This window comes from Varroa destructor, unplaced genomic scaffold, assembly GCF_002443255.2.
Source record: "Varroa destructor unplaced genomic scaffold, Vdes_3.0 BEIS01000005.1, whole genome shotgun sequence".
Taxonomy (NCBI): Eukaryota; Metazoa; Arthropoda; class Arachnida; order Mesostigmata; family Varroidae; genus Varroa; species Varroa destructor.
Window position 1 is genome coordinate 17,174,572 of NW_019211458.1, and position 23,741 is coordinate 17,198,312.

The 23,741-nt window shown below is 41.6% G+C and overlaps 2 long non-coding RNA genes across 2 annotated transcripts in view; one reads left to right on the top strand and one right to left on the bottom strand.

The window, feature by feature from the left end:
• LOC147755358 (uncharacterized) overlaps positions 1-23,723 on the top strand; it is a 37,107-nt gene extending 13,384 nt beyond the window's left edge. The window contains exon 4 of the long non-coding RNA XR_015329462.1: positions 21,462-23,723. This is a non-coding gene — a long non-coding RNA (uncharacterized LOC147755358). The remainder of the gene's footprint in view (positions 1-21,461) is intronic.
• Positions 612-3,321, bottom strand: LOC147755359 (uncharacterized). Its single transcript, XR_015328984.1, has 3 exons — positions 2,762-3,321; positions 2,055-2,311; positions 612-737 (listed from the first exon to the last, which is right to left on the bottom strand). It is a non-coding gene; the product is annotated as an uncharacterized LOC147755359 (long non-coding RNA).
• Positions 23,724-23,741: the final 18 nt, after the last annotated feature.

Genomic DNA, 23,741 nt, shown 5'->3' on the forward strand with positions numbered 1-23,741 from the left:
GGAGCATACGGTTGCCATAGACAAAGTGTGGTTCAATATCTACCGCCGGTCGGAGAAGGGCCAGGCGAGAGTATAGCGTTGCTTTGGAGAAAAATCGAGTCCAGTAGCAATGCTGAGTAATTTTTAACTTGAGGTAATGGGAATACTTGCAAAGGACATCTGCTGCTACGAGACATTCACCGAAAATCTCCGCCACTATCCCGAGTTCCTCAAAAAACCCGTGGACCGTTGGCACGAACCACACAGTCTACATAGATTTCATACAGTTTACTACTTAATATTAACGCTACTTCTTCGCAATTACTTCTTGAATTGAACAAAGAAATAACCAACGTCTGTATGATTACAAGGCTTTCTACCCAAAAAAAAAAGCAACTGATAGACGAATATATTCCACCATCAATTTATTTCGAAAAGCCATCGATTGGGAACACGCACTGTAGGCATATGGCCGTTCAGAAACCACAAGAGCACTGGGGCAGGTGTGTGAAGGTTAGGAGAGAGTGCCTCCAACACATAATAAAAAATCGATATTTAAGCCCCACTAGTTAAAAAGTTATCCGATTTTAGAGTCCGTTCGCTTGTAACAGTCGAACAGAATTAACAGTGGAGCGCTTCGGTAAGAAACTTGTAATCCCTTTTCATCTGAAGCTACGTAACCGATGGGATGATCGGACCAAAGCCGTTTCATGTAGTGGTTGACTAACAGCACGGCAGGCATTACCCTCTTTGTGGCTCTGTTTATACGACAATTTCGATTCGTTAGAACGCATATAAAGAAATATTGCGGATATTAGAGAAACTGGTATAATTATCAAGCACATACTCAAACTCGCACTTTTAAAAAAAATTAATCGACGTACTGCAGTAGGGGATTTCCCCCTTCTACTATAATCTCTCTCTCTCTCTCTCTCTCACTCTCGTTCTCCCTTTCTTTCTATATACATATGTTTAATCACATGCTCTATGTTTAGCCTTTTAATGTCGAAGCAAATAGAAATATGCTCTGGTACTCCACAAAGATATGCCGATGAGGTAGCCGGTCTCTATTAGTAATCGATAACAATAAGATTTGCATAAGAACTGTATAATCTAGAAACATCTACACCCACCACTACAATGAAATTTGTTTTTTTTTTTTATTTACAAATAGAAGCAGCTGTCCTCGGTTCACCTCTATAATAACGCACAAATTTACCTGTGTATAACAACCACCTTTGTTAAGCTTCTCTTTATAACTATGAGCAACATATGTGCCCTTATTTATCTATGACCACAACTTTTGTTTTGTAAAACTTATAGTAACTATTTGTGATACATTTTTTGTAGCACACTTTTGTGGTACATCGTAAAACTAAAACTAAAGTTTGGTCAATAATCGGCATTTGCAAAAATTCTTCACTCGCGTAACGAGGAACCTACCGAGTTCCCCTTAATATCTAATCACTTCAGAAAAAGCTATCGGTTCATAAACTACCGGTTAGTTATTAGCTCGTGTCTACTATAGCCTATTCACCCACTATCATCTACATTGTTGATCTGATAGTATCGCAGCTCGCCACATCTACCACTCGCATCCAATCCCGAAGATCATTGTCCTTTATGTACTTGAAAGCACAGCAAACGATCGAAATTGTCGAACAGGCCAATAGGCATGCTTCCGGTTTAATCGGCAACATTCGACTAAATTTGGAAACAATAGTTTCCTGCCAATATATCTGATCGAGTGAATTGAATACGTATAGCAAACGTTTCGGCACCGGCCTTTGCTCTAGCCCAAGGCTGGCTTTTTCGAAAGCGTCATTGTACTTCCAGTACAATATCAGGCAGTCTCTGGACCTCTGGAGTCCGAGGACTGGGGCGAAAGAGAAGCGATTCTATCTCTGATAGTGAAAATTCTTCGAAGAAACTACAACAAAATCGAACTTGCGGTTGGAACGAAAGCTAGGCTTCTCAACGCGCATCACCTTACTGTTGATACAGAATGAGTCTTATGAGTGTGTATAAACATAATCTGTGGCTTACTAGTAATAATGTACTTAAATATCTGACACCTGTTAAACTGTCCTTCTTGTTAGCCATACGTCTGTTAGAAACAATCACCGCACTCAGAATTCGAAAAATCGCCTTCCTTCAGGAAAATCTGATGCAACTATACGATTATTATCTGATAATGCGTGCTCGCGCAAGATATGTACTCCATTGAAATTTACTGTTCTATATGCTATCTGGAAGAATTGTTGACTCCATTTCCGGGGCAGCTTTCACGGGTCAGCAGAGATACGTAGGAATGGCACCTACAACCACGCAGCTAAAAAAGAACGAGATGTAATATCATAAACAGTATGCCAATGCGTATTTTTTGCACAAAGCTAACACCTTATAATAGATAGGATGCGCGCGTACCAGTTAAATCATAAGCGAAATAATCGATGGAAGCTATGCGTGGGAAGTGTTTGTGAAATATCTCTATAACCTAATCGTTTAAGCACCTTATGTAGCTTAGTCATTGTCTACAAAGTTGGTAGGAACAAAAAGCTACAAAAAGCAAGCGTGTAAATCCCAGCGGTACAGTTAATTTCCACTATACTCGGTTAAAGCAAGGATTGTAACTTTACAGGAGTCTCCTCGGTATCAATCAGTGGGAAGTTAGAGAGAGCTTTTGGTTTGGGGCTACCAGCTATCCCGTTCTTAATTAGAGGGCCAATAACACAATGCAATGCAAAGCTGCTAGAAGGAATCTAACTTCGGGCAAACTTACCATTCTGCTTTAGCCACATCTGGGCAGAAAGACTTGTTTAAATTCCACTTGTGACATTGCAGACCTTAGACCGGCTATCAATGTACACCTCCCAACAATCATCTGGTGAGGAAGGAGACAAAAACGAGACGAAGTCATTCCAAGCCTTGTAACTCCTCTTATCTTTCTTAAAACAAGTGAATCAGAATCTGCGCCGCTGCGTCTCGTACTATTTCTGTATATTTGTTGCCTCCTAGACGGGTGACTCTCAGCGTCTAGAGCATTGACGCAGCTTTGTAGATACGATAACACGAACAAAAATCTTATGAATAGTGTGCTCAAATGATGCGTGTTGTTTGTTGCGACTTCTTTGATATGAACCTTTGAATAACTTAGCATTGTCTCACTACAGGTAGATAACAAGAGCACTTACCAACAGCTGCCCTACGAGTCCAACACTTATTAGGTCAGCATATCGCCATGTTCAACAGTACACACGAATACATAATACACCTCTCCGTAATTGATGTTTGTACTGTTCATGGCTTTTGGTTTGGGGCTACCAGCTATCCCGTTCTTAATTATAGGGCCAATAACACAATGCAATGCAAAGCTGCTAGAAGGAATCTAACTTCTAACCCAACACTTGAGCTGGATTCTTGAGTTTGATTCGCTTTTTGAGCACGATAACAATCAGGCAAAGCTGGGCCGTAAGCAGCTCGTACATATGTTACTTACGCTTTATGAATATGAAGATACATGCTAAACTGAACCCATATGGAGCCAAAGAGACGAAAAGTAAAAATAGCCTAGAAATACGTGAACGGAGATGGGTCCAGGGAGATCTTAAGTTAGCAAACGAAACCTTAATAACTTAAAAAGGTCCTATCAGTAATAAAAAAACATTAAGTAGAGCTATTTTCTTAGAATGAGTTAAAATTTCGGCAGAAATATACGAGAATATACAACGGAGCTCTGTTTTCATAGAGTGTAGCAGACGGGAACGAGGTAAAAGAAAGGCCGGGACAGGCTCGAGAGGAGCTCGTCCCTTTTTGCGCCATCGATGAGGGGCAGTCTGCGTCGACTTGTAATCTGCAATTACGAGGTCTAGGTCCTCATTAGCCGTCAGCACAACCGATTGCAGGTGGACGTGGCCCATTCCTGCGGGAAAGCTCTTTTTGGGACTTGAGGAGGTCGTACAGCAGAACTTCGATTTATTGAGGTGAACAGTAAAAGACAGGTGGATATAGGTTTTAGAAGGACGAGAGCCTAAACTACTAAACAGTAGCCGACGTAGGGGAGGGACAGAGAGGCAACGATGTTTATAAAAAGACTACAAGGTCGGCTTAGAGGTCGGTGGGCGAATGGGTGCCTGGACTTAGGAAATATAAAACAGAAAACTAGTACTAGCCGTAATTCCTTCATCGTCAGTAGAAGGCAATCCCTAACTCAGCCGGCTCTTGTTCCTCTGCGTGCACGGTTAAAATGAACGCTAGCGAACTTCGACCTTTGGTCAATTTTGATGTCCCTGTAACAGGAACCTGTGAGGAGAAAAGAGCGAAGCAGCTGACAGGGACATAAATCCGAATAAATTGCGCCTATGTTAGGTATAATGAGGACTCGCCTGCCGCTCCCGTTGCTTCAGTCTTCATGAAAACACGTTGATAAGGAAAAAAGTGAGCAGTTCTATATAATCCAGTACTAGTTTTCGATGGGGGCTTCTCTTTTATATACAATAATGTTTCTGTATAAAAGGCAAAACGTTGAATATATAAAAGACGACATTAATTGAAAGCTAAAGTAGCCAGAATCAACAGCAAGCTTGGTAAATGGAATGTCGCTGCTCTAAAGGCAGCATATGTTGTGGATCTCTAAAATATCAATACAGGCGCATGCTTGCATCTGTTTATAGCACAGATATCAACGAGGGAAGTGCCTCCTTTTGACCAGAGTCCTTGTCCTTCATTATTATTATTTTCTCGCTTGCATTGTCCGACTGTAAAACTCAATCCAACGATAACAGCGCTATCTGTGGCGCTCCTGTCATAAACGCTTTCGGAATAATTTGGTAATGAAGTTAGGGGATGATAGTTGCGCGTTGCCCTCGCTTAAAAGCTGAATGTTGCTGGTAAACATCACTCGGTCGTTTACTCTTCGAATGAGACTGAGTAAATTCTGGCGTGCTTCGACACCATTCTGAACCTAGCCCGTATCCGCTACTAATAACGATGCTTACGATTAAATGTGTATGTTGTTACCAAAAAGAGTTATTTCTCTTAAATGCGTATGTTCTCTCGTTCAAAATGCCCACATAACTTGACCCATTTTTGTTACATCTACATTCTGGCTTTTACCCCTTTTGATTTCCACTCGGCGGGCAAAAACCAATTTAGTAGATTCAATTCGACATGCATGGCATAACTCCTCCTCGGACCACCTACACGTGCTATCATTAGAGTGAAATATATTAAAATTCTATTTGAAATTTGCTATAAATTCGTTTACTCACGCATGCCGATGCTCTGTACTACGTTGTCAATCTTCGTAATACTTGCTTCAGGCGAACTCACTGTATACTTCAATGTATATTTGGTATCAAGATAAAAGTGTGCTTCAAAAATTGTTGCTACGCTAGCGGATTTTTGCCAAAAAATGATACCTAGGTTCTACATTGATTTGTTTCGATTGAATATCAGCTCTGCAATTGATATGTACAATAATAATAATTGATCTATAAATTTCTAGTTCTAAACGATTTACGGTAACGGTCGAATCGGAGATAATTGTCTCTGCTCTTTCTTCTCATTTCTTATCAGGTTCGTGTCTATATTGGTTGCCGATGCAAAACTAGAAACTTTCCTTCAGGCTTCTTTTAGATAAGAGTTTGAACAGAGCCCACATTAGAAAATAGTAAATAAAAATAGCTTCGTTTTGCTATATGTATGGTAAAGAATTTCAGTTCCCGTTATCGGAACTCCAGGACTCATTCTGGCAGGAACTCGAAGTGACTTGTTAACCTAACTTGGGCAACAGGACAGTTTATATACTAGCCAATTTGGCAGCTGTATGATTTTTTGTGACTAAATAAATGCTTCTGTAAAACCAGTTACGAAGTGAGCTAGGATCCATTCGTGTTACTAGAAAAGTTCCTCTTCTACCATAAATGCCGAAGCACAATGGTAAGCTAAGAACGAGCATTTGGAATCTTGAATTCGCATCTCGTCTTTGTTTATTGTAGAAATGCACATAATGTATCTATCACATAATGTAAATAATGATATCTCTCTTTAACATATGATTAGGCGGTTTTTACTTGGGTTCTAGAATTCACAGTTGAATATTGCCACTTTGATACTCTAAAGTTATGTGAAATGGTATACCTACAACAGGTGGACAGCAAAGGCAACATGTTTCCCAGACCTTAGCGATCCTATTTACGTATAACTTACACTTTTTCGGTTACTCGCACTTGTCTCATTGAAATTTATTTACTGATCCCACTAAAGCGGCATCTGTAATAGGGAGCACTGCAAATACTACAGTGCAAGAAAAAAAGTTTATGAGAGGCTAGTTGCTGGAAATTGGCCATTTTTTTTATTGCGCATTGCATTTATAGTGATAATAATATCAAAATAATATTATCTACATAAGTTACAATTAGAATTTATCAGTTCGATAGAGAATAAAAAAGTACATAACCTTACAATAGCTTACCTTGTTTTTACACTTTTAGCCCCCTAAATTAACTGGCTGTTTGTCAAGAACGAGCGAAAAGCTTTCCCGATAGGAATCAGCGCTACGATTTGTTCCCACTTAGAAAAATATGTTTCTCTACTTCACCGCTTACCGTCTACTTTAGCGTCAGTATCTAGGTGTCGACGATACAGTCTTAATATACCTATATTGAGATCAATAACAATGACTATGACCACTGAATGTTGCATGCAAGTACTTGGATGAATAGGCTTTGGTACTTGTGAAGAATAGAAATGCAAAGGTAGGTTTACAGTTCGAAGAAATTGAGAAAGGTCATTTTCCTTTCCGGTCTCACTTGCGCATATATTTTGTTCTGACATGCGGACGTGTTTGTTATTTTTGCAAACCCACCTTTCCTTCCTAAAACACTATGCCTGACATTATCTAGATAAGAAAACGAAGATATGTGTCAGTGATGTGCCCACACCTAAATATATAGGGATTGGGCCAGAGGTAAGACTCAGCTATGTCGTTACCTAACGAAGTCCATTCGACAATTGTTGGTAAACGGCGTGATCGCAGTAGGACAAAGGTGGTGGCAGCGAAAGTAATAAAAAAAGCTAAGCCAGTCTGGTTACCCGTATTTATTCACCGTCATATATTCACCGTATAAGATTCACCGTCAGGCGACACCACACATTGCCGATTGGCCGAAAAGGCATTTTATTGACCTATCAATGAATGTGGGTGGGGCCGGCAATTAGCAGGCACCCATCACGAATTTAAATAGGCGCAGTTCGTTGCAGTCAGGAAAACATTGCTGAAACTTAAGTGCTTTTTTTAGGGGACAGGATTCTATACAACGATTTATTTATTATAATAATGAGATGAATATATTGAAAATACGTCTAAGAGCCATTTCTGGAATAGGGCAACCTTAAAAAAGGAAAGACCAGCATCTATGAAGTAAGGTTTCTTCTGAGCTACATGTGCTGCTGTTATTTACAAGCATGCCCCTGTATTTTCGTGTTTCCTATGTTTGTTTTTCACTGAAAATGAGTTTCATAGCTGTAGAGTAACTGTCGTGGAAAGTAGCAAGAGTTGTAAACGGTCCTTTAGCGTTATTTTTTCTCTACTACCTAGCTGTTGTTTTATTCGATGTTTATCGCCTTCATATATGGCCCTTTCTAAACGAATGTGACAGCTCCTCTCCTACATAGGCATTTTTTAAAATTAACTTAAGTGCTATACAGTCTAATAAAATTTAACTGATCGTGGTGCTATTAGATCTTAGTTACTCAGATATTCGTTAATATCCTTATATATTTCAGTAATATAAATTTACCATAACCTATACAGAGACACACTGACATGCACAGGCTACGCTGCGAATATTCTATATATTGTCCTGTTACACCCACGCACACCTACATCCAAGACGAGTGATCATCCAGCAAGAAGCTTTGATAGCCACAACAATCCAAGTATAGTTAGTGGGTTTATCGCCATACTCAGTTAGCTGGACGTGTCATTTACTCACTACCTAATATCATCCCGCTTTTCGAATACTGTTCTAGTAGTAATGCATCCTTCTGTAAGCAACCTTAACTCTTCTGGCCGTCTGCCTTGACCAAGACGGCAAGGAAACTCCCTCCATCTATCTCTACCGTTCTTTCGCTTTTCCTAAGCATACAAGGTCTCGTCAAGGATCATTTGTAGGCATGCCTACAAATGGTCCTGGTCATTTTTATATGTGTATTTGCTTGAGGCGTATAAGGATAACATAAAAAAGTGTACAGCAGACACAGAAAAAACAAGGCGACAATTTTTACCGGAGAGCCATCCGGCCGAGACTTAGCTGCGCCGTTGGCGACACCAAAAGGCCAATATTCGTGTGGAAAAGATCGCAAACTGTTTTGCTATTGCACGCCGTCACTCCACTGCTCAGTGCAGCGTTTTCCGAGTGCTTCTGACCGATTGCCGCTGACCTCCTGGTTAACTGGCTGGCGTAGCCTTTCCTGCCGGCTTCTCCTGGTAGCTGCCGGGCTTCACTCACCCACAATGGTCGTTCAATCTCGATATTTTTTACCTAACCGTGCCAATAATTCAGGTTCGTGCAAGACTAAAGGGCGAACCGATTGTGCCGACGGGCGAGGCCATTACTGCCGATACTGGCCGAAAGCCCCTTCGCCCGTTTGTGGAAGCTTCTTCGGAGCATTTGCTGTCTTGTGACATACAGATACTCGAAGAAGAGACAAACAATCTCTCTTAAAAACCATCCGCTAGTTCTATATTCGCCGCTTTCTCCTAAACCCGAAACTTTTCGACTTTCTACGGTCGCTCTTTTCTTCCGACGTGAAGAGTGCACCTTCTTCTCCTACTATCACTGCGGCTGACCAGAGCGACATTGCGGGCGGTGGCGATGCTTCTCATGCTTTTTTGCCCTCTGAGTCTGTTGCTCCCCAGTCGATGTTAGGCGTACATGCTGCCGTTTGTCACTGCTATGGCTCCATACAGCTCGTTGAAGGCCGTAAATTTGCCTGCGCTTTCACCCATGGCTCGTCGCTCCCCTACCGGTTCCAATACACCGCCTCATCTGCATGCTTCTATCAATGGACGACAGTTATGCGAACTGGCTTCCCAATGTTAGGTGTCTTTCTGTTGTACTGAACGACTGCATGTCTTGGCCATTTGCTTGCCGTTGAAGAGGCGTACAATTCTAAGGCAACAGCAGCGATAAGAACTGTGCGTTTCACGCGTGCTAACGGAGTACAGGACCCTCAACAGCCGTTACTCAACGGGAGAGAGACGAGGAGGCTTGCCCAATTCTTGCTGTATGCTTCTTTGGCATACGAACACCGAAGAGCACCAGCATGACAGCAGAAATGGCGAGTAGAATTCGTACTAAACCCGTTAAGTGCTTTACATCGCAATCCGCTGGACATCAGCCGCCTGTTGGGGTAAATCGGGCCACATGGATCGTCGCCTCCATGACTCTCACCTAAGCAAAAAAAGTGCAAGCCGATGTAGCTGGAAGTATTGAGTCCATATGTTTTACACCTCTCCTGGGTGCACTTTCTGCCTTCAATTCGAGGGACTTCCTTTTATTCTGTCGCAGTCTCCATAGCACCCCAACATGGTTGGCCCCTCATCCACCCAAGTAGACTCGGTTTCCACCACTTTCGGTGAAGAGAGTGTCTGGAAGACCTGGCCTGCTTCCTGTTTTTAGCGATAAAAAGAGAGGACGAGAGGGGTGGGGTAAGCAACTCGGCCTGGACAGTGGTTGTAAGTGTGGGTAGTTCAATTTCATTAGCGACAGCCCGTATACAGGAAAGCAAAGCGAATATATATATATATATATATATATATATATATATATATATATATATTCGCTGTCTACGCTGTGTACCTGTACAAAGTTCTACGAGCTGTGAATCTCCGATCCTTAAAGCAGCAGCTACTTAAGGGTTACTTTAGTACCTCGGCTCAATCTGTGTTCGTATGGGAGCCAAGTGTACAGCTCTGTAGACCCAGTCCTGCTTCACAGCTCTCTGTCCCTTTTAAGCTCCGAATGCCGTACGCTACCACCATAGGAAAATCGTATACGCCAAGCACCTCCGTCTTTTGTCTTTATTTCTATCTGTGTGATCGACCCTTCAGTACCTTTTGCACTCCCGTTCCGTTTTCCCCTCTACGCTTTGTCCTTACTCTTGAACAATGAAGCGCATAGTCCGTAATTCACTTAAGACGCTTGCCTTATACATTCATGGATGCACACGTACCTTCGTACACTTACAGCAAACTTACTACGCCATTCCCTTTCTAGGTCTTTTCTCCTCGCTAGCATTTTCGACCCCGCCGCGGAAAAGTCTTGCACATGCTAACAATGCGGCTAAAGTTCAAGCGAGACCACCATTCGCCCGAGCTAGCATCGTCGCCGTTGCTTCCATAACGATGGCGCCGTTAGTTGGCTCTCTGACTGGCTAGGTGACCCAAAAGACGCGAAAGCAAAAGACGAACTTTTGCCAAGCCGTTAAAGAGGAATAGCGTTGGGGCTGGGGAGGATGAAATCGGTAAAGTGCGAGTTTCAAAGTGTTTTGCCATAAGTGGAAGACGCAAGAGAAAGGCCTCAGTGGCTATCCCGAATGCTAAAACCCCGCTTTTTTGCCAAATCACTATTTTGTTTTTGGCGCCACTTACCCTGTGCCTCTCCTTTCTGTTGTCGAGTTATAGAAATTCAATGTAGATCCCGATAGGCCATGAGTAGCCTGATACATATACATCAAAGTTGCTTTGCCTTAGTTCGAGTTAACTGAGAAGATATTGCAAAGTTTTAGATAGAAACCGAAAATAATAACGATACCGACACCACAGCCGGGGCAATATGGGACACTGTGTGGAATATGGCGGCCGATAGTGGCTAGCAAGGCGCTGGTAACTTGGTAGGAGGGCGACAAATACGTAAGTAACAGACAGCAAAATATAGCTGCACAACGGTGGAAGGAGAAAGAAAATGGCGTAAATATAGTACCAGCCTTTAACTGGGACTCTTTGTTAACGTTGCGGATGGCGCTGTAGAGGTAACGAAGGTCAGCAGCTTGTATGATCTACCATGGAAATGCAAGGATATGGCTAGTCTATTTTCGTAACTTTGCCTATTCAACTTACTGCCCGTCATTTTCCTATGATACGGCATGCTGATGAAGTTTCAGCGTGAGCCCACGGGATCAACGGCAAACTTAAGTTTAGGGAGAAAAATCAATTTTTTGCTAAAGGGCCGAGTAGGATGACGGTGCATATAAGCGATATGCTGTAGATGCAGGCAAGCACGTGTTATGATTCAAGGTGCCTATATCATTAATTCCACATGAAACGATACGATTATTATTATTCCATATGTACATATCGTAAAAGTTTTAGCTTTGCTGATAAGCTATATGAGAAGCGCACAAATTGCGTGAGATATTTCTCGCTATATTTCACGCCCTCCTGTTGTCCACATTTTTTTTTTATGTACGATAACAATGTCATCAGTGTTACGTCTGGTTTGTACCATGCTCGTGACAAAAGAACGTGCCCGAAATTAGCCTACATATTGTACCCGGTATCCCACTGGACATTTTCGGTACACAATGACCGCAGACGACCTTTTGTAAACACAGTTTGTATTATGTCTGCACTACAAAACAGCTATGTTTCGGGCAGGTGTATGAACTGACCATTCTAAAAATTATGACAAGGTCTATATTTAAACGTGTGCCTCTATATATATATATTTAATTAAACACGCTTTGTGTCTATGAGGATACGAATAAATTCGTTTTTAGCATAATTACTCTCTCTCCGAAAAGATCACGGAGACTAAGAAACAAAATTAAAAAATCGAGGCTGCTCCAGTTGCAATTAGCAGAGGGTGCCGTCTTGGGTCTGATGTGTTGATCTGACTGCTACCCAGATATCCGGCAGTACCCTTTTTCCTGGCATTCCTGCTCTTCTAGTGTTCATGTGCTGCGTTCTGCTACATTTTAAAGTAATGCTATAATATCGGCGATGACTATATCAATTGTAGTACTCTGTTATCTTACCACTCTATTCCAATACGTTATCGGAGACCAATATGTATCCCGGTTCCTTCCATCAAAGGATAATATATTTTGTCATGTACCTGACCAATCCAGGATCCATATAATGACGTTGACATAATAACAAGCACTAACCCCTGGTAAATGCTACTATTCGATTTATTGACCTTAAACGTAAAGCCGACTTGTTCATTAACTTATTAATAATTTATAACAATTATATAACTTGAGAGGCGACGTTGATTTATAATCAAATCGTGGTACGGGCTTTAAATAGAGGTGAGTTAACCGTTGAGACGTATGCGTAAATTGGAATTTAACCGGGTTCGAATACATCGTTGGGGTATAGGGTTTGCGAGAATAATATAGGAGTTGCGAAATAGTCCCAACGAAATATGGGAGAAAGTAATCTCGAATCGTGTAAGCCATTATAAGTTAGATGCGATTCTGAAAAGTCGTGCGTTTCAATTATATATATATATATATATATATATATTTATATATATATTACATCGTAAAAATGCAGCGGATTTGAATTAGAGTTGTTCATAGATCACAAACCTGCAAGACGCAAAAATTTACAAAGATCAAAGCAACCGAAGTGCTTTAAAACGGCCAACTGTTCAAGTGTGCCTAGACAGCCCGGCAGCTGATAGATACGCTCGTCTCTACTTTAGTCTTTAATTTCTCTATCAGGGTTCGAGGATTATTATAAATGAATATTGATGCTTACGTAGCTAAGTTCGATTTGGTCGAATGAAATGCTTATTTTTTATTTTTTGCTGTGGTAATCGTGGAAAATCTTTCACGATTACTTCGTAAGTAAGTCATATAATGACTTGCAATGGGTACACTAATTGTTTCTAATAACTCACAAAAATTGTAATAACGCATTGTACTTCTGCACAAACAAGTTCGATAACAACAAATCTTGAGCCATACTTACAAAGTTAACGTCTTTAAGTCGGGAGCGACACGTTCCTCGCTTATTCTAACAAAAATAGAACGCAGCAAGTCAAAAAATAAATGATCGCAGATAAGCCGCTTCAAATTTGACATATTTTGTATTTTAAACGCAAAATCAAAGAACAACTTATCGACAACAAAAATGCGTATGATCTAGTTATTGCGTATTACATAACATACTTGATAGTGTGCAATAGCTAGCTGGCTTGTATAAACGGCACGCATTAAGCCGTTCGTGTGGTCGATTCATCTCAAATTTCCTCTAAAAATCGCCAAAATGCAATTCCACTGTGTAAACTTAAACTTCCTACGCTAATTCCACGAATTGACGAACTCAAAACAGTTTGCGTAAAATAAAAAGAAAACAATGTCAGAATAATTTCTCAAATATGGCGATCACAAGGTACCTAATATAGCATACATTGTGTGCCTGTCTCTGAAAGGACTAGCATTTGGTTTTATGTTCCACGCTAATTAATTCTATATAAATATCTGCTACACAATACTTATGTGCTGGAGAGCCTCCTTTCTGTAAATAGAAGTATTTTCGACTCAGATCATTGTCACAGTCACTGTGGCTCCGTTACATTACGCTTGACTACTCAGAGCCGCGCAAGGTTTGTATGGTTGTTTTGATCGGGATACGTCCGCTTCGCGAATGGCGAAAGCTGCCGCCAATCTGCGAACGAAAGCTTTGATCATCTATTTAGATTCGACGTACGCGAGTTTGAAGCAGAGATACGAAAGCCACAAGGCCGAATCCTTATTGGCACCACTACAGTGACAAAAAAAAAGCCGTGAGCTGGAGGGCCTGTAGTCCCAAAATGAACGATTCGAACTCGTCTTGCCGATTTCTGCGACGTACCCACATCCCTAGACGCAGTCGAAACAAAACCCTCAGAGGACATGGTTTGCTGTCTAAATTTCCAGGAGTCCGACAGAGTTGCGAGCGAAAGACGCGCTCAAAGAGGCACCGTGAACTTGCTGGCTCAAAGGGCACACTGCATTTCTGTTTCGTTGCAAGACATCCCATGATGACCTCTCTAGTATATATGCTATGTCTAATGTATCACTGGGTTCGGATAAGCGCAGATTAGGTTTGTGGTTAATGTTGCAGTTTTGCCGCTTACTCCGCTTGTTGTAGGCAACCGGTACACTGCTGCCGAATCGCTCCCGATAACGCAAATGTAAAATTTTCCGGAGTATTAAACCGCCAAAATTACGTTTATTCTCCCATAAAGAAATTTCGACTCGATACATGATAATCAACTCAATTAGCCTCGAATTAGAGTGTGGTCAGTCTTGTTTTAGAAAAGGGTATCTGGGCCCATTTTGCTAATGATGTGTGAATAGTGAAGGTGGCCGGCTCGATCATTTACGTGACTGGGGCGCTAGTACCGTGATGCTATCACTGCGGACTAGTAATCATTAGCTGGAAATCGTTTTTTGGATAAGATAGTCGTTGTTAAAATATCACGAATAAAATATTGAAATTATTTCGTTGTTCATAACTGGCTTGAAGCCGTTTTATTTCTTCATACGAACGATCCTTACGCACTAAACAAACCGACCAGATTAACCCATAAGTTGATTGATTATAATTTTCTGAGTCGTGTCTATAATACGTTAATGAAAGTAGCGCTGTACGTGTGCTATTATAACCTACCTCTGGGCTGGTCCACGGTTTGAAATTTAGATTGCTTACATAAAATAGAAAAGTTCCGGCTAGAAGGTGACGTATCGACAGCTTATCACCACACATCTTATTCGTTTTCAAACGGCCTTCATTCTTGCTAGACTCTAATTTTTTAGCGATGCACAGCCAGTTACCGTTCAATGCGGTGATCGAATGCCAAGAACAGCAACTCCAGAAAGGCAGCTTTGGTACTGCGTGTTGGGTTGAAAAGAACAGATTCAGTCGGAATTGATTTAAATGTCCCTTACTTCAAACGGAAGCTTGTCGTGCTCTGGTCCATTTTCCGTTAGGAGTCCGCGCCTCGCCGGCGGCAGTCGACGTATGGTATGGATGTGTAAGAGTGTTCCGTCGTTGCTCATTAGTTGCAATTATTTCATATCCTCAAGGATCGATCTAGAGCCACTGTTGCGTCGCGTATTTGACTGTTAGTTACAGGCTCTCAGTTAATTCACCTGTCTTTTCTCGTTCTCAACCGCCGCATTTGTGACCACTCGTTGTCTCCAGTACGATTATTCAACTGTATTGCAAATGTACCGAATGAAGCCACGAAGAACGGCATCTATCGCCTCTATGAGCTTTCGACACCGCACCAGTTATAGCATACCGCCTACTAAGCATTAACTTCGGCACCGTCATTACAGTGTACGCGTACCCGCAGAGGTATTCTGTGTAGGTAGTCGCACACATCCCTAGGAACTGCGTCACATAAAAAGTCAGTTCCCCTCCGGGCTTATCGATCCCGTGGTCAGTAATTAATGGAACGAAAGCCCTAACCGCCTCTCTCAATGTTTTCTATCACTCTGCTTGCTAGGAAATCATAGTTACTTCTTTCAGCTGGTTTAAAGTACGGATGCAGTCCTCCGATAGCTTACGTTGTTCATCAGTTTTAACGTCTTAAGGCATCATTCCTAGGACCAGGATCGCCGGAATTTTTGCAATCGTGTACGCTTAGATGGGAAGGAGTGGAGGGATGCGCTGGGCTTTTTGCAGTATCGCCCTCTTCGGCATTGCCGTCGACGCCGGTGGCAACCGAATTAAAGCTTTGAATCAGCTAATGGCAATAGACCTAAAAAACGCTGTTTGCCTTTCCTTAGCCAGAAGTTATTTGGCTTTACCTGCAAATTATCCCATCATCTTAGTCACTTTTGCCGCTGCCTGTCGGATGTTGGAGAGTGTCCTCCATTTCTCGATCCCAGTGTACCCCCGGTATCTATTCATGTTTATTATTTTAATTTTACACCACTAAAGAAAACTAAAGCATTTTGTGTATGGGTTAGCCTCAGGTAATAATCTATCATCCATACTTTCGTCAACACTTCCCTGATCCGCGTTTTGAGTAGCTTTTGTCTGTGTTCTCCCACTGTGATAACCAAGTCATCAGGATACGCAAATCTACATCTTGAAGAAGGTGCCGGAAACTTTAGACATCGTCGAAAACGAGATTGCGTACTAGCAAGCCTAAGATGAGGTTCAAGGGAATATTCGCATTTATCGAAAGATTAAATTTTTAATCTGGACAGTCCGATCCTGAGGATACCTAGACACAGCTTTAAATAGAACGACACGGTAGATACAGATGCGGTACCTTTTTTTCCTAAGCAATTTCAAAATACTCTTCCATTAAAGACTATTAGAAAAGTTTTGACCTTTAATAGAATAACCAGGGATCAGTCCTTAGGTTTACGTAAGAAGGTTTGGTGGATTCTATATATATGGACTATAATTAACAATGATACAATTTATTAGTGTTATAATCGAGCAGTATTTTTGGAAATCACATTGGGCAAATGACGTAAGATCATGCTTTTCAGCAAAGTCTTGGATACGCTTCTCGATTATAAATTGCATCCATTCAGCCAGTGTCCTCAGGATAGGCCTGCGAGGATCCATTTTCGGAATGGGTGCTTATTATTTTTCAAACCTCGAGGAGACTTCCTTCCTTTAAGGCAACCTTAATCATTACCAGGGGAAATTTCTTTAAAAGAGGCTTGACAGCCGTCGCCGTAACGCTGTCAAAACGGAGTGTCTTTGTTAACTAGATTCCTTCTTCTGTTGCTATAAGCCCATATACCGGCACTGCCGGAATGGCTTCAGGCAAAGCTGGTACCTGGACCGATCGATCGAACGCCTGATGACCAGTAAATAACTTCCTTATTATGTCGCCTCTTTCATCGGGCGAGAGGATAACCTTAGTTTCATCTTTAACCTTCCTACCAACCATCTTGAAAAGGTGGCCTTATTGGCATTGTTAACTGTCTCCAGGACCTATTTCCAGCACGCCTTTCTGTTCCTTTGAATCTGCTTCAAAACCACACTTTAGGCTTTTGATCTCCGGCACTAAGCTGACCAGCTTTTCGCGGCAATCCCTCCGTACCTTTTCTAGCTTCATATATTGGCGCGTCATGGTACAATCCTGTCGATCGAGGTTGATCTTCCCGTTCCACCACTATTATAGCGGAAGAGAATGTCGTCTTCTCTCTTCATAGCCTCTGAGCTGAACATTCTCTCTTCTCTTAACGCATTTTGGGAGTCTCCTTGAGCATATCACCGCGTGCTACTCCAAAGCGCAGCGACCTCTCGGGCACTCTTGGCCTTATCTGCATCTTGCATTTACTTTGCACACGATACAGTGAAGATCACTGAAATTATCAGCGAGAACTTACTATTTTTTTCCTGTCAGACAACGCGGACCTGCAAACTGTTAAGTCTACGTAAGATCCATATTCTCTCCGTCACTCTTTGGACACTTCATCCCTCCAACGTAGCGCCTATAAAAATTCCCGCCAGTGACCAATAATCCAGCGCTGAATCGACCAGGCTATCCAGGAGAAATGCGAGATTTCTAGTCGGGCTGTTTGGACTACTACGGTATGGGTAGAAACACCTAAAATTTTGCATTTCTGTCTACGAAAAACCTATGCGATTTTTTTACTTACAGCTTTCCAATTTGCCTGTGATTTGCAGTACATGGGCTCCTCGACCCTGTCCTTTTTGATTCATTAGCTATCTCTTTTGGCTAGCGTCATTTATGCTTCAGTTATGAGGCAAAGCGCCGCTTGGGGTCTACCAGTCGTGGCATCAAGCAGGGCATGGGCAGCTATGCTTTGATTGTAATTCAGTTAAATAATCTCAAATAGAATCATTATTGTTACAAACCTTCCGCATTGGCCGGTCTGCAGAATAGACATGTTTCCACGCTTGCTACTAATACGAACGAGTATCACCCTCATTTATTTCAAGTTCGCGCAGGAGTCTTTCGGTCGCATCGCCTGCCGGTTGTTCTGTAGAAGCGGCTTCTGCGGTCCTCTAGAGCTTTCTAGCTATTGCTGAAGTCGTATTTAATTTGAATTCTAGACAGCGCCTACTGTTACCGATCCGCTTTCCAGAGAACAGACAGATGCTCGAGTTTGCAGCGTGCCCGGCTACGCCGTAATTTCAGCATTTCGTTGTGACATTGCAAACTTTTACCACATGACTAGGGGTGCCACATCTCTGGTATATTTTCTCCTTTACCGCTTAATTTCAGTAGTTCTTTGCCACATTCCTAATCTTTTGGTATTTTAGGAAACATGCAACTGAAACTCATTTTGAGGCCGTATATGAGACCCAGCCTACGAATAGCAGACTCAGGTTCAGCAACTGCTTAATTGCAGTCAGTCTGAAAAAATCGACTCAGCACTGAAAGGTATTGGCGCATCTACCTCAGAACGACCTGCCATGTAGGCCAATGGTTCAGGGCGTCCTTAACATTCTGGAACGTCGTTCTCTCTGAGATATTTCAAATAATAATTCTGCGGGATCTTAAATCTGTTTGAGCTTTAGCTTTTCCTTCTTTTTTATAACAATCTTCAGACGTAAAGGCAAACCTGCAGTAGTTTGCTCTGCCACGATCAGTCGTATCTTCCCATTTCTTAGTTTCTGGAGCTTCTTCACTGTGACATTGCGTGTGGTAGGAGCAACCTGTTGATATAATCTTCTCAGTGTGTCCGCATACGAGCTGTTTTCGCTCCTTTTTTAACTATAGTCGCATTAGTGTTATTTGTCTTCCTCTAGCCGTGTCTTTGAGTTTCCTCAGACATTTAATAATCTTGACACGAAAGGTAACACATACCAGGATTTTCCTTGAATTTATTTGCTCTTCTTTTCTGGCCGTGTAACAAGATAAAAAGTTCGTCCACAAACATAGCATCTTGCAGCTTATTCCTTCTTTAAGGACTTCCTCACTAAGGTTACAATCTAGTGCCTTCGACTCTACCTTTAACAGGAGAATAATAACCAAGGTTCAAGAAAGCCAAAAATTGATCATCACCTGTCTTGTTCATTGCTCTAAGAGTTACCCTAAATACTTTCTTCTGGAATTCGCTATTTAATCCGTCGAATTGGGTCAATCGCGTTGTCTTCTCTGGTTACGAGTTGCCGAAGGCCCCCTTTTGCTAGCCTTGTTTTCATTCAGATTTTGTCTATGTCAGCACACTCCGGCCATTCCATATCTACAGAATTAACGATATCCTTGTTTGTTTTGCATGACGCGATTAAGCCATAAAATTTTTTGGTAGTACTCACTACTCTAATATATTTTGCAGATACTTGCATATTAAGTTTCTTTTCGTGCTCCCTTCTGTATTGCTCTCACAGAATCTTCTCCTTCTTGAGCCGTTTAAGGAACCATGTTTTTGGTTGGTAGCTGGGTGACTTTCTTTTGGATATAACCATCAGTCATCCTCATCTTTAGTTCGGTAATTGGGTCCTTTTTTATATAAAGGTCCTGCATTAGTTCCACCATGGTAGCACCTCGAGCAATGTGGGATTGCGTCGTTCTTTTAATCATTTTATTCTTCTTTTACAATGGATAGGCTATCGCCGTCCGTAATAGGAGGGCCACCATATGCGACTCGATCGGGCAGCAGCTTCTAGCATTTCCCTTGACCCTTAGAAGAAACACTTTTCACGCAAAATAAAGCCGATATATATCTGCATGTATTGAGTTTCAAGAACTATTCTAGACCTGAAGTACGCCTCTCATTAATCCCCTACTCAATTTACTTAATGACAACTGAGGGTTACCTCATCATGAGGACAACTTCCCTTTAGTCTGCTTTTATGTCATGTATCACAAGTACGTATAAGCTACTCATACAAAGGGTTGAGAGGTTGGAAACAAAACTAGGATTACTATAAAGTAAGATATATTAGGATACGTACATAATCCTGTCTAGGAACAAAACAGACTTACGGTTGGTACAGTACCCATTTAAATAAGAAAAATGCAAACTTACTTTTTTCAAGCTAAAAGCCTATTTCTTGTTGACTGCAGGATTACTTGTTAGCGCACTTGACGTTCGATTCCCCCTCCCCCCTCTCGTTTCCCCCTTTTTCAAATCGTATGAGAGTTACGCATTGTAATATCTACACGTTTGTCTTGGCAACCAAGAAGTCGTAACTGTTTACTAAATGTCGTTTAGTAGTTAACGCCGCTATCAATCCTTGCTTGTTATGAGGCACACAGCCTTGTTTTCGCTATTTAATCTTTCAGAAATTCAGTTGTGCGAAGCTTCTCATTGATGTCAAGCGTCGTGAATCCATTCCAAACCTGTCGATTGTACGGTTCAAGTCACGCTGTCCCTGATATGGTGCTAAGCGGCGTGACATGTAGAACATACAACCTATATTAGTTGTCAGCTACCTCGTCTACAATGTCCTGTGTATATATATCCAGTTATTTCAAGAATAAACTGTCGCAAAGCCAGTAGTCTGTAATTGATGGCAAAGGACGCAGCGGCCGACAAGACATATACTACGCGGATTTGTCTACCTGACATTGTGGCTCTTAAATGAATAAACTTATGGCACCATTAAGTGTCGTCCTCTTTCCGGGCAGGACTAACTTACGTTAGATGGGCTAGCTGTAGTGTGCAGCGTGTCGATGACACAGTAGAGCTTTCCTGGAGCATCCAGGACGATAAATAATATAGAAAAGCTTCATTTGTGATCAGCAATTAAGGGGCCGAGTGTTAGAGGCACTCACAAGAAATAACACCATCAGCCGCGTATTTCCCAAGGCATCTCATCATATGCTCCTATTTTGGAAGCTGCCGACCTATATCTATGCTGTGCCGGATACATGCGAAGATACTCTGTAACCTCAACTACCAGTTAGCATCGTTAGCAGGTTAACTCAAGGACACCAATCACTTTGTCTCTTTCGTCCATTCAGTATTCTTCATAAACAAGATGCCAACCACCTTAATCCTTACGTCACATCATCAATTTTCTAGCTATATGACTTACTTTAGCAATATGAGTAAACAATACCGCAGACATCGATCACTCAACAGTAGCCCTCAATGTTCCTCAAATACTGGCGACGTTTTTCTCTAGGTCTCATGTAAAACCTCGTTTCAGCCTTCGGTAATCGCCTACTGCAACCTTCCAAAAAGGAAACAATAAAGACCCCAAAAGCTGCTTATAAATAGCCGTCTAACCAGGAGCCAGACCAAACGCACCCGCATATTTGAACATGTGTTGTCCGTAGGTACTTCGATGCATCTTAATGGCTGGCCATGAAACTGACGAAAGCTTTTTTCTATCTTGCTGAGGCGGCTTGCCATTAAAAGCTACCACGCACGCTAACGCATTCAAATCCGTGCAGCCGCACATAGTTGATATGACGCATTACATATTCGTGCGGGAAGAACCTGTCCACCGCTAGGTTACACGTAGGCGACATCTATTGGTTTTCAATTATAATGCTAACCGTAAGTATTTGCTGCTCTTTTCCCAGATCGCCATCATCGTTCTGTACCGGATATCCTAACGCTGAAAGCGCGTTCTTCTGTCTTCTGGTCTTCGTATTTACTTCTGCTGTTTGCAAATTAATGTACGCAGCAGCTATGAAACAACAGCATGGAATGCCCTATGTATGAGTGGCGATTACGATCTGTGAATTGACCTGCCAGTTTCTGTCGTGATAAAAACCAGTAGAGTATACATAGAATAGGCAGAATTCGTTTCATGCTGGGAGCCAGCCGTCTAATGGAATACTTAAAGACAACATCGGACGTAAAACTCGACACGTAAAGGCACCAGCGGGCTAGATTAACCGGCGAAATCTCCAAGTAACAATCAATTAATGTCATCTTATACCACTACCTTGCTTAACAGTTATTGTGAACACGCTGTAGAGGTTCAGTAGAGAACGCGGTGATGTGGTAGGTTACTTTACTCCTTATTACGCACCGTAGGCCAAAATTAGGAGAAATTAGATTTGCTATAGGACCTAAAACGTTCTACTTGTCCTTATAAGTGCACCTGACGACGACAAAGCTCGATTTGTATTTCATCATTAAATGACAACGTCTAAGGTAGCATGCTATCTTATTAGCAGAACTAAATAAATATATTTATAACTAAAAAAATATCATCGATAGCGCTACCTACGTTTCGGTGGCATTATACGAAAAAACTAAAGTATAAAGAATGCGCAAGGGTGAATGTCGCGATTTCTAGATGAACGACGCCGCAAAGGCCTCTTATTGACCACCACAACCAGTTAGACGAACAATTCCGGCTAGTAATTTTTGAATCACAAAGGTACCATTATAAAACAACTCCCTAAATTCCAATCTGACACGGTCGTAATCGGCATGATGTCAGATGCTAAACTCAGGAACTTCGAAATTAGGCAATCATGCAAGAGCCTGTTTCAGATATTTATGGCAAGTACTAAGCTTCAAAACCGAAAAAGCACATTTAATCAGCAGTCCTAGAAGAAAGAAAAAAATCCGGGAAAATAATTAAAGTGAAAAAGACGCCGCATGACTCTACCATGAAGATGCAACGTTAATCTTTGCCGCAGGCAGAGAGATCTAATTATCCTAATAAGGTTTGCCGATTCTGCCTCGGCAGTTTACGAAGCCACAAAAGTTGCGGCCTTACAGACCGTGCGATGTAGTCAGTGTCTGAAAAGCCCCAAAGCGGCATGCAGCAAGACTCAAACAACGTCGACAAAATCTCTTTATCGATGGTGGTGAGCAAACCAGAGAACCTCAACGCTGACGACAATAGAAAGATATCGATGAGCATAGCTATCAAATGTTACGAAGTCGCACTGTAATTTGATTAATGCTGCCATGATTAATATAACACTTCGCATCTGTCGACGAAAAATATTGATTGATCGAGCCAAATTGGTCTTTACATGACGACTTCTGGGCTACCCAGGGTATGCACTGGCCATGAATAGGGATACTGCGTACAAAAATTATAGGGAGAACTCAAACACATAACAAAACGATATAAAAAAACAAACAGGGCGTTTGTATTGGCGTGTTGACGTTAAGTTACGAGACGTGGCGTATGATTCAGACCAGTTTATTAAATGAGTAGAGTTGCAGGTATAGGACATAGGGAGAATGTTGCTTACGTTCTCCTTATTCTAGTGTTTAAAAATGTTTACCCCTAAAAGATTTTATTTCGAAAAGCGATTTATGACATTAGTGAGGAACATCTCATGAAATCGTGTATATTGTGTGGAAAGTGTTTACTTGGCAATTATTAGTTAATTCTGACCTAGTCATCCCGTACGTTTGTCTAATCACTAGCGAAAACGTTTTTTGAGCAAGTAGCATATTCACTTTGGAAGTCAACTTACAAAGAAGGGCCAAATGACTGTAAGCATTTATTTCACACAGAGAAAAAAATCATAACCTTGTAAGCTAGCAACTCGCGTCACGGTGAACTAGACGCAAGTGCTCAACTTATTTAAAATAAATGGAAGCGCTTCCGAATGGGACATCACAGCTGGCCAGCAAAAGTTGACTTGCGAAAAAGAAACAATTGAAAAAACGTCTAACTTACAGAACCGCAATATATATGAACTTAGTGCATACGCGGCTTTTTTGGTGCACTCTTCGTTTGTTTAAGCGTAAAACATACAATATTCACCCTTCTATTACTGCATAACCTAGGAAATAATAACAATGCTAAGAGAATATAAATCATTTCTAGCTTTATTACAACGAGGCAATTTATTGTTACAAGTAGTGTAATAATTCTTCGTCGC